Below are 8,042 nucleotides of genomic sequence, written 5' to 3' on the forward strand. Positions count from 1 at the left end.
CTGGTATAGTGTCACTATATAGCAACGGATTTAAACACTCGGTTGGTCAGATGAGAGGAAGTTAATAACCACAGGAGGAGCTGATGATGTTTAAAGGAGGAGCTGTAACTATATATAATGAAGAGGAAGACGGACAGAAACAGAAAATGGCTGTTAAGTGTGATCTGTGTCTGCTGGGACTGATCATTCTCTCTTCACTTCTCACAGGTAAAGAAATCTGTATTTTCTCTAAAGACATTTAGTGGAATTAGTCTGGAAAGAGTTCATTTGAACATGCTCAGTTTATTCTTGCACACATTCACGTTGTGATCTCAGAGTTGTGTATTGATACACACAGATCATACTGTATTATTCCTGATACTGGACATAGTGTCACTCAAACATCTGATGATGAAGAATTATCTTCATATTAAGAGTGTGTCAGTGATTTGAACAGCTCTCTGATAAAGACTAATAGTTTATTCTGGGGAGTGTGTTGTTTGCTTTAAGTCAGGAAAAATACTATGATTTAAAACTTCTGCTTTTTATGCTGGTGTGTTTTATGTTTCATTTATTAATATATATCATAATGATCACTGAGATATACTGTGTTTCAGGAACCAGTGGAGTGAATGTGTTCATCAGTTCTGGTGAAAATGTCTCTCTGCCCTGTAATAATGCTCTTTCTGACTGCAAATCAACTACATGGACCTACGAGAACATACATTCAAGGACAGTTACATCCTACTCTAACAGACATTCAGGGATAGGAGATGACCTGATTACTGGAGGGATAAAGACTAAAGACTCAGAGAGACATGAGAGACTGAGTCTGGAGTCTGACTGCTCTCTGAACATCAAGAACGTCACAGGAGAAGATTATGGATTTTACAGATGCAGACAATATCTGAATGGACAAAAACAAGGACCTGATGCTTATGTTCATCTGCGTGTTCTTCATGGTAAGTTTATGATTATGTGGTCAATTTAAAAAGGGCAGATTCTCCCTTTAAACTGAGATGATGATTGAAGAGTCTGTGATTTGTGTCTTGTGTTCAGTTTCAGTGTCTCCATCATCTTCATCATCATCATCATCTTCATCATCATCTTCATCCTCACAGACTGAGATCAGTCCAGGCCGCTCTGTGACTCTCTCCTGTCAGTTGTATTCTGCATTCTCCTGTTATTTTTGGGTCCGTTCTGAGGGACTTAAGCTGTTGTGGGTGAATCAGGCTGGTGTTGATCTGAAGACAGACTCCAGATATCAGATATTATCATCATCAGATCAATATCAATATCCCTGTATCATCACTCTGACTACAACACTCCTGAATGAAGATGACAACAGAGAGTGGAGATGTCAGCTTACTCGCAGAAATCAACTGGAGACCTCAGTCAGATACACTGTCAAGTATTCAGGTGAGAAAACACTCTTTTCTGACAGATTTGTGAAAACTTCCACAGATTGGCTCTACTCTTTCTGATGGCTTCATACGTTTTGGAGTTGGAAAATATTAGTGGTCAAAGTCATAAACTGCATAACAATCCTTATAATCCCCAATATTGGCCTCCTACATGGGTCATACATGATATATTGCATAAATCAGACGAGTGTCATAAAGCCTAGTATGACCCATGTAGGAGGTCAGGTTTAGGAATTATAAGGCTTATGTCCTTCATTCAAGCTGAAGGTTTATTTGCAGAAGCTCAACTGTGTTTCACTCTCATATAAACCAGGAATAAATTATACAGTAACACATTAATACAGTTATACAGTAATACAGTACAGTCTCTTCTCAACTACTGCCACTGTAAACTGTGATGATGGAACACAAACTGCAGGTCATGATCGATATGAACATATGGAGCCCTATTTTAACGATCTGAAATGCAAGTGTCAAAGCGCAAAGCGCAAGTAACTTTGTGGCCGGGTCTCGGCGCTGTTGCTATTTTCCCGGCGGGATAAATGACTCTTGCGCCCGGCGCAAATCTAAAATGGGTTGGTCTGAAGTAGCTTCATTATTCATAGGTGTGGTTTGGGCGTAACGTGAAATAAACCAATCAGAGCATCATCTCACATTCCCTTTAAGAGCAGGCACGCTTTTTCTTTGGCGTATTGCTATTATAACGGCGGATTTGCCAGGCGCGCGCCAGGAGCGGTTCACAGCCGAGGAGAGCAACGCTCTCGTCACGGTCGTAAAAGAGAGAGAAGTGACATTGGGGATGGAGAAACACACCCAAATTAGCTTCGGTTAAACAGGCATATAATAATGTGGGTAAATGTGTAAGCTAGATGTATGCTTTTATAATAAATTGTCTATCTATCTATCTATCTATCGTTTGTAAAAATATGATTTGCTTTAGACTAGGTTTTTTCTGGCCAGTGGCGCAATTGTTTTATGGAACAGTAAAATAGCACCAGGGATTGTTTGCGCTGGAACACGCCTCCTTTTTTGCGCTGAACCGCCCCGGGGAGCGCAAGTTCATTCCCTAGTTTAGCGACGTGCTTCTGTGGAGGGAAAAGCGCGCTTTGCGCGGGTGCAAAATAGGAATGAAACATGCGTCGGTGTACAAAGTCAATTGTGCTGGGTGCAAGATAGGGCCCTTGATGTTAATGTCCTACAGATGATGCTGAGAAGAAATCAAGCCGAACTACAGCAGCAGCTCCTACACAAGGTTCATGATCACATGATCACTGTATAAATAGATTTATTTTTGGTGAATGGCGATAGTCATTCTCCTCCTGACAGCTTGAGAGTGAAGTAAGAAGATAATAGATGACAGACTCGTGCACATATTCATCATTTCTGTGATGTGAAGCTCCAGTATTATGTGATGATGATGTTGTGTATATGTGGCATTATGTGTTGAACTGAACTAACAGACGTGATCCACAGATCCAGCTGATACAGCATCAGAAACTGGAGTCAGTGTGACTGCTGGATCATTATACAGAGGTACGACACGTTCATTTATACTGACAGCTTTATAACATTAAACTATCAGTCAGTCTTTAAATGCTTCATCAATAACTGTTGATAGTTGAATACCCTTGACTTCAGTTTCTCTTCTTCCTCTCATGTTTCCTGCAGTGATTGTGAGTATTGTTGAGATCGCAGTGTTTGCTGCTCCTACTGTGATTCTTCTTCAGATCATCTGTGCAAGAAGAGCTGGTGAGTTTTGAGCCGCACACAATCTGATGATTCACACTCATCTGATCTGGAACAATCTGCAATCATGATAAAAACACATACGAGAGGTCAGTCAATGCTTTTATTTTGCAGGGAGGAAGGACTCGAAGCACCCAGAGGAAATAGAGATGCCGACAATATTAGAATAAAATACTGATGAGTTTAGAGCCAATCTGCAGCAATATTTACAATAGCAAAAACTTACAGAGGATTGTTCATTGTTTTATTTTCTTCCTCTCAGAAAACAGAGAAAAAACTCTGAGCACTTATAGTGACATAATCATGCTTAGATTAAAATGTGTGTTTTTTACAGATTTATTTTCATTTATATGGATTTTATGGATATATTTGCCTACAGTGTTGAAAGTCATTCTCTTGCGCTTCATATGTAAACTGCTTAAATATAATATTAATACAGTAATGGACAGACTCAGACTGTATAATCTCTCTCTGTTCTGTGTGATGGAGGTGATTTGAGGATTCTTGGATCTTGTCTGTTCATTCCTGTTTTTAGCATCTTTTTTCATTTTGAGTGATTGCTATAATTGTCTTAATAAACCTCTGCAGTTGTGTTTAATAAGTCTCCTTTCCTGAGATGTTTGTTAGGAATATGATAATTCCCCTTCATGAGCTGGTAATGTATCTGTAAGTCCACTGAAGCGAGTTGTAGTTGAGAAGCCGCTTCAATAACCGAGAGCTAGATATTGGGTCTTAAACACCTCACGACACCCTGAAGGACCCACTGAGAGGTCAGACTTGAAGCACTGTTCCTGAGATGCTCTTCTTGGTGGTTAACTGTAAGCAGCAGACAGATCCAGCAAGAGGAGAACTGAGGATTCGGAGGCTCCTCTTGCCAGTCTCAGAGCTTCAATAACCGAGAGCAGGGCCGTCTCAGTTTAGTGGCGCTTCTGAAGCCAGACTGGTTGTTGTCCAGGAGGATGTTCTGTGTGAGAAATGTAGATAGTTGGTCGAAAACGACTCGTTCAAGTGTTTTAGCAAAGTGGACCAGAAGTTCAGGGAGGCCGAATTTAACCCTCTGGGGACCAAGCTGTTTTTGGGGCCCTTGAGATGTTCTGACATGCTCTGACATTTGTGCTTTTTTCAGTTATTTTATAAACATGATAATGGCAAAGGTGTAAATTCACTCTATATAGCACAAACAGGCCTACCATAATATGCGAGCAACATGTATGTAGATGTTTGTATTTTTAAGAGAATAATGTTTATGCGTGGTTATTTAAAAAAATAAAAATGAAAGTTGCTGAAATAAGACCACAAAACTCATGCAAAATATGTGCCCACAAGACTTTTGACTAATGGATGTTGTCTCTTCGAGTTCTAGCTTCAAAATTATGTGAAAATAGTCTTGCTTTATCGTTCACAAAAAAAAATACATTGATTTAAATGGTGTAAAACAGGTTTTGCTTGGAAAGCCAATATGCGAGGGGGAGGAGTAGTTTACACCTTAGATTACCCAGTCCCACCCACTCTGCATAATGACTCTGCATAATTAGCCATTCATTCAGGTGTGACACTGACTGAGCCACAATGCAAGGACAAAATATATATTTTGAAGAAGACTTATATTGACCATTTAAGATTTTGCTTACATCTATCTTGTAAATATGTTTTGCTATTTTATTAAAAAGGTTACAATTACAACAATTACAATTTCAGCAATATTTCTGCAAAAAAGTACTCTTTCTTTGTAAAAAAAAAAAAAAAGATTATAGGCCTACATTTTATCATATGTATTCATTAGTTTGAATATAGCCAACATTGGAATATCTTAGTCTATGACTTTATTTTTGACAAAATAGTATTTTTTATATATATATATATATATGAGCAGAAAAGCTTATTTGATGTGACAGTCTATTCTACAGTAAAAACTGTACCCAAATCTAGTCAACAAAATGTTGTCTTTCATACTTCGCCTGACTGTAACGTTGTTTTTATGAAATATTAGGGCATAGCCTATAAATGTTAATTTGCAGTTTAATACGTTGCTTATACAAATACATTTTATTTCAACATATTTCAGTCGATTTTTACTCATCTCAGTAGGCTATAGCAAAGCAGTTTATTCTTTCACACACAGACGCGCGATTCATATTTAGGCTAAACAGTCTTTACAAATATGTACCCTTCATTCATCTCACAGAAACGCGATTCATATTTAGGCTAAACAGTCTTTACAAATATGTACCCTTCATTCATCTCACAGAAACGCGATTCATATTTAGGCTAAACAGTCTTTACAAATATGTACCCTTCATTCATCTCACAGAAACGCGATTCATATTTAGGCTAAACAGTCTTTACAAATATGTACCCTTCATTCATCTCACAGAAACGCGATTCATATTATAGAAACGCGATTCATCTTTTTGTTTACATAGGCCTAACGTTATTCCATAACGTTATTCCATAACGTTATTCCACATTAACACTTGAGAAAGGATAACTTAGCCTACCTCACTCCTCAGCGGGATCTGCTCCTCATATTGCTCCTCATATCAGCACGGAAACTTTTCTCCATAAGGTAGGCTATATTATGCCTCTTTGTTTACAGCTGATGTGGGGGCGTTTCACAGACTGAAATGGTTCTCAGAATTTGCGTTTGAATAGCACGCGCTCTCCGGGGCGTGGTCAAATTACTTTTGAATGGCTCGTAATGAGCTCGACTGGAGTCGCTCTCTTTTTATACAGATTACAGAAGCTGATAATATTTGTTTTTTATATAAATTACTTCATTTAAAAGCTGCGATCTCAAGCTTTATGCCCGTGGGTCTGTTTGCCTGTTTGACTGAATTTTCGCAGAGTTATAGATCATTTTCGAACGCGTTTCAAATGGGAGTTTACTGACAGAGAGAAGGCAGAAATAGCATCATGTTAATTTTTCTTTATTTGTCAAAAAGCAAAACACTTTATTTTTATTGTGAGTATACAGAAAAAAAATAGAAACTGAACAGGATCGATTGATGTATTACACGAAAATGAAAGATCAAAATTAACAGAGCATTTTGTGTTTATTTTTCATTGCTAAAAAAAAAAACGAGCAAAACGCGCGGGCGCGTTTTTGGTCCCCAGAGGGTTAAAGGGGTCATATAATGGTACATGCACTTTTACAAGTTGATTGTACTGAAATGTGTGTTGGCAGTGCCTGTACACAACTATCATAAAATGATAAAAATCCATCCAGTGTTTTTTTTTTTTTAATCTCCTTATATGGTTTCCCTTCTCTCAAATCAAGCCGTTCGCCCCACCCATGTGTGGCTGGATGTATTACTCCACATAGCTCTCTCTATTTACTCACGAAATCTGAGGCAGCCGCTGAAGACGAGGTGGAATTATTTTGTATTCAAAGAAAATGCTCCCTCAACTCTACTCAGCTCTTACAGTGATTTTCTGGAGTAAAACTGACGTTTCATCTTTTGTGTTATGTACAATAAACTTTATTAAACTCATCAGTATATTTTTGGCCATCATTCGGATGGGGTCTTACACAGCTTACACAGGTTGACGAATGCGCATGCGTCGCGTCTGAACACGTTGTTGTCTTTGGAGCTCCATCGATTTGATTTATAATTGATTTATAATTCTTGATTTTTCTCTTTAAACTCACTTACAAACCTCAAACCTCATAGTTACAATGCGGACTGTTGAGCAGACGCGTCTCAAGCCTATTAGTGATCCAACAACGGATACTCTTATAGGTTACTCCTGTGGATCACGGCTGAACGCGTCTTCTCCACACTCACTTACAAACATTTTTCGCCTATCGTGCGTCTACTCTACACCCGTACCACTAAAAAGACGGATTATATCTAAGACTTCAATCATAAATTACAACGCGGACTGTTGAGCAGACGCGTCTCAAGCCTATTAGTAATCCAACGCTGGATACTCCTATAGGTTACGTCCGTGGATCACGGCTGAACGCGTCTTCTCAACACTCACTTACAAACATTTTTCGCCTATCGTGCGTCTACTCTACACCCGTACCACTAAAAAGACGGATTATATCCAAGACTTAAGTCATAAATTAGTATTAATATTGATAGCATCACTGGTAGCTTCGTTGCTAACTTACTGTCCATCTGTTAAAATGGCGAATATATCAGATGTAAGTAGTCTACCTTTTGGTGCAGGTGAGGACACATTTGAGCTGCACGCACTGCAGTCTGAGCTGGAAGCTGTTGAGAAACAGATCCACAACCTTTTATTGAGACAAGCCGAGCTGATAGACCGGCGGTTAGCTCTTGAAACATCACGCACCGATGCACACAAATCAGTGATTAACGTTACTAACCCGCTGACTCCGACTTCGTCTACTGCGTGCGTTTCTCAGCATCGGTCCCGAGCGCCGAGGTCGCGATCAGCCATGGTCTCGTTCACTCCGGCTCCAACACGCCACCACGAAGCCTGGATGGTTCCGCAGCGGAAGACGCGAGTCAGGTCTAGACCAAGACTCTCTCCGACCCTCCCGGTTTTCGAGTTATCCACACAAAACCGCTTCTCTCCTCTTCGCGAAACAGAACGCGATTCTGTGATCATCGGCGATTCCATCATTCGGCACGTACGCGCAACGTTAGGTAAAAGTAAGGTGCACAGTCACTGCTTTCCTGGTGCTCGTGTTTCTGAAATCGCTACTCGCGTTCCCGAGATTCTGAACGGTGACGAGCGCGTCGGAACTGTGGTCCTGCACGCACGCGGGAGTGAACAACATCAGGCTGCGCCAGACGGAGGTTCTGAAGAAAGACTTCAGGAATCTGATCGATACGGTACGCAGCACATCGCCTGAAACAACGATCATAGTGTCAGGACCGCTTCCCACGTACCGACTAGGACATGAAAAGTTTAGCAGAT

At 40.0% G+C, this 8,042-nt stretch overlaps 1 long non-coding RNA gene across 1 annotated transcript; it reads left to right on the plus strand.

The window, feature by feature from the left end:
• Positions 1-1,066: 1,066 nt before the first annotated feature.
• On the plus strand, positions 1,067-3,677 carry LOC311090483. Its single transcript, XR_014607895.1, has 4 exons — positions 1,067-1,398; positions 2,877-2,936; positions 3,072-3,152; positions 3,264-3,677. It is a non-coding gene; the product is annotated as an uncharacterized lncRNA (long non-coding RNA).
• The last annotated feature ends 4,365 nt before the right edge of the window (positions 3,678-8,042 follow it).

This window comes from Abramis brama (genome assembly GCF_963993115.1).
Source record: "Abramis brama genome assembly, chromosome: 1".
Classification (NCBI taxonomy): domain Eukaryota; kingdom Metazoa; phylum Chordata; class Actinopteri; order Cypriniformes; family Leuciscidae; genus Abramis; species Abramis brama.